Below are 3,810 nucleotides of genomic sequence, written 5' to 3' on the forward strand. Positions count from 1 at the left end.
TCCCAGCCGTGTGCGGTGCTCTCCTCCACCATATTCCACCTCAGTCATATCGTAGCGGTGCTTAGGCGAAGCCCTGCGTCGGTAGCAACATCATCACCGTCATCACGCCGTCGTGCTGACGGAACTCTCCCGTGGAGCTCTGCTGGATCGGAGTTCACGGGACGTCATCGAGCTGAACGTGTGCTGAACTCGGAGGTGCCGTGCGTTCGGTACTTGGATCGGTCGGATCGTGAAGACGTACGACTACATCAACCGCGTTGTGCCAACGCTTCCGCTTTCGGTCTACGAGGGTACGTGGACAACACTCTCCCCTCTTGTTGCTGTGCATCACCATGATCTTGCGTGTGCATAGGATTTTTTTTTTGAAATTACTATGTTCCCCAACACTGACAACCAGAAATGCTCATAACGGGAGAGGTCCACACGTCACAATGTACAAGCTGAAAGGGAAAATAAGAGACATGATCGGATGTGCTAAATGGCATACACACACTTTTTCCTAAGCGACAAGCATTACATGTGGGGCAGGATACATCGGAAGTACGAATGTGGGAGCACTTGAGGGTGTGATCTAGAGCATCATTGCCGAGATGCCCGAGGAGGCGATGCCATGTGTCATGGGAGACAACGAGCAAGGCTTGGTGTTGGGTTGGTGTCACGGTTAGAGGATAGAGATCGTTCAGCGAATCACATCAGAGTATCACCGTCTTCGTTCTTCGATCCTTGATAGCACAACCAATTTCATCAAATTCCACGTTAATAGGGTTATCATGAGTTAGGGTTTTGACAGAAATGAGATTTTTGATGAGGTAAGGAGAAACTAGGACGTTGTTGAGGGAGAGGGGCATGGTGGTGGTGGGGATGGAGTGATGACCTGAGTGCGTGACTGCGAGCGTTGATCCATCGCCAACAGTAATGCCAGAAGAGAAACAGGGCTGGGAGGAGGTGAGTATACCTGACGATGCGGCCATGTGCGGGGTGGCGCCGGTGTCCAGGTACCACTCGGCACTAGACGCGCCTGCCTGCCCCTGCTGAGCATGCATGTTGTTGAGAGCGTAGACCAGCGCAGTCTGGTCCCACGCAGCGCCGCCAGTGGAGTTGGGTGGAACGTCGCCCACGGGACTGCCGGCGGGAGCGCCAGTGGGAGCACCGGTAGGAGCTTCGTACAGGGGGTGTGCGGGGACGACACCGGGGTGCCAGATGATGGGTGGAGCAGAGCTGGGTACCTCGGCGTAGTGGGACGCGGCGCTGGCGAAGGGCTGGACCCCGCTTGGGCGCGGGCCAAGAATGCCCGAACCAGGAGCGTGCGAACGGCAGGGCATCGGCCATGCGTGAACCATGCCGGTCCAAGGCGCTGGTGCAGGAGGCCGAGGCGCAGCGGCGCCCCCGCCGGAGTTGGAGGACTAGCCGCCGCCCGACCCGCTGGACCGGCCTCTGCCCCGGCCACGCCCATCGTGGTTGTTGTTGTCGCGCCCGTTGGAGTTGTTGCCGCTGCCCCCACCGTGGTTGGGCTGTGCCGGCACACGAGCCGCGTGGAGGGCAGTCTCAGTGGGGTGCTCATCCGTCTAACGGCTTTCCTCAAGCATGAATAAGGCGTGACACCGGAGGAAGGTGGGGAATGGTGTCTCCATGGTGAGGATGGGAATGGCATAGCAGAAACGCGAGTACAGTCCGCGAAACATGTTCAGCACCTGATCACGATCGGAGACGGCCGTGCCGAGGTCGGCGAGGAGATCGGCGCACTCCTTGAGGCGCGCGAAGTAGGCAACGATGGAGGAGGATCCCTGCTCGATGCGACGGTAGTCGGTGGAGAGGAAGACGATCTGATGCTCCGCGTTCTCGAGGAAGAGGATGCAGATGGCGGACCAGACTTCAGCAGCGGTGGCGCCGCGGCGATGGATGAGCCCAAAGATGTTGGGGCTCACCCTGTTGTAGAGCCACGAGACGATGTGTGCATCGTCCTGAGCCCATGCAGGGTCCGCGGCGCGCTGCGCTCCGGCGAGATGCTCCTGGACGTCGTACTTCTGGAACATGACCTCAGACAAGGTTCGCCATTGGGAGAAGTTGGGGGGGTTGAGGGAGAGCACCAGCGGCACATGTTGGTTGATGAACACCGCCGCAAGCGGGGACTGCAGCGGTGGTGCCGAGGAGGTGGAGGCACCGGGGTCCGGGACGAAGAGCGGATGCCCGACAGTGCCGCGAGAGAACACGGATGGGGTGAGCAGGGACTGGCTCACGGGAGAAGGGCGAACTGGGGTAGCAGGCGTGGCCGGCGCACCGCCGGTGACGTGCGAGGAAGGAGGAGGTGGGGGAGGTGGAGGAGGTGGAGGAGGAGGTGGGGTGGGGTTCACCATGGGGTGCAGTTAGAGAGAGGCAGCGGAAGAGGGACCTGAACTGGCCTCTGATACCATGTACGCGAGGGAAAATGCACCTTGTGGTGCTCTCATTGCATTGATCTCAATATATAGGAGCCGTACATGTACAGGGCGCCGTAGCGCATGAGAGAGAGTGGGAGGCGAGGCGACCTGTGAGAGGTGGAGGATGTGCATGACGTGCATGGCCATGCATCCTAGACTAGCAACTGCTAACACTCAAGAACACGATGATTTGCGCAACGCAGAAAACCCGCTGCTTTTCTGTTTCACTTGGTTCCTTTTATTCTGCAATGATGCAACAACCTTGGCTTGGCAAGCATGCCATAGCTCTGCTTGTTCGAATCCGGTTATCAGGGGCATGTTTAACGATGACCAACAAATTTGCTTCGGCATCTGTCCGCGGACAGGAGATCAGTCCGTTACCATTGACACATGAGCCGGCCATCCAATGTTATCATGTATATGTCTGTCAATTTGAAATTCAAATCTTGTTTGATCCATAGCGCGCACTGGATCACATGCACGATCACAATCCGGTTATCAGGGCATGTTCAATGATGACCCGCAAATTTGCTTCGGCATCCGTCGGCGGACAAGGGATTAGTCCACTAACATTGATGCGGGAGCTGGCCATCCAATGCTACCATGTATATGTCCATGAGTAAAAGACAATTTGAAATTCAAATCTTGTCTGTTCCATAGCGTGCGCCGGATCACATGCCCGATCACAATCCGGTTATCAGGGCATGTTCAACGATGACCCACAAATTTGCTTCGGCATCTGTCCGCGAATAGGGGATCAGTCTGCTAACATTGATGCGGGAGCCGGCAATCCAATGTATATGTCCGTTAGTAAAAGAAAAATTGGAACTCAAATCTTATTTGATCCATAGAGCGCGTAGGATCACATGCCCGACCACAACCAAAAAGAGGCAAATATGTTTAAGTTTTTTACATGCCCGACCCGGATCATGGAAGAATTTCAGCCCGACAGTCCATGCACAAAATTGAGATTTTTTGTCCTGCAGGACCGGCGATCCGAGCCTCCTCCATGCTCAAGGTGTCATCGCTGCCGTGTATGTAGCCTTCGCCTCCTTCTCCGCCGCCTCCAGCTCATCTTTCTGTCGCTGCAACATATTGTAGCGGACGACTTGCACGATCATTCTTCCGTCGGCATCCAAAGACTCCACCTTCAAGGACAACATCTTGGCGTCCTCCGCATCGGCTATGATCTTCACCTTCTTTTATTCGAGCCCAGCCTTCTTCTCCTTAATTATTGCCTTCTTCTCTTCAATCAAGGCCCTCTTCTCTTCGAGCGCTAGCTTCTTCTCGGTCGCTGATACGTCTCCAACGTATCTACTTTTCCAAACTCTTTTGCCCTTGTTTTGGACTCTAACTTGCATGATTTGAATGGAACTAACCTGGACTGACGTTG

General features: G+C 55.6%; 1 pseudogene; it reads right to left on the reverse strand.

Moving 5' to 3' along the window:
- Positions 1-692: 692 nt before the first annotated feature.
- LOC147970542 (uncharacterized) lies at positions 693-3,580 on the reverse strand (annotated as a pseudogene).
- Between the last annotated feature and the right edge of the window lie 230 nt (positions 3,581-3,810).

Source organism: Triticum urartu, chromosome 5A (genome assembly GCF_056163025.1).
Source record: "Triticum urartu cultivar PI428250 chromosome 5A, HENAU_Tu73, whole genome shotgun sequence".
Lineage (NCBI taxonomy): Eukaryota > Viridiplantae > Streptophyta > Magnoliopsida > Poales > Poaceae > Triticum > Triticum urartu.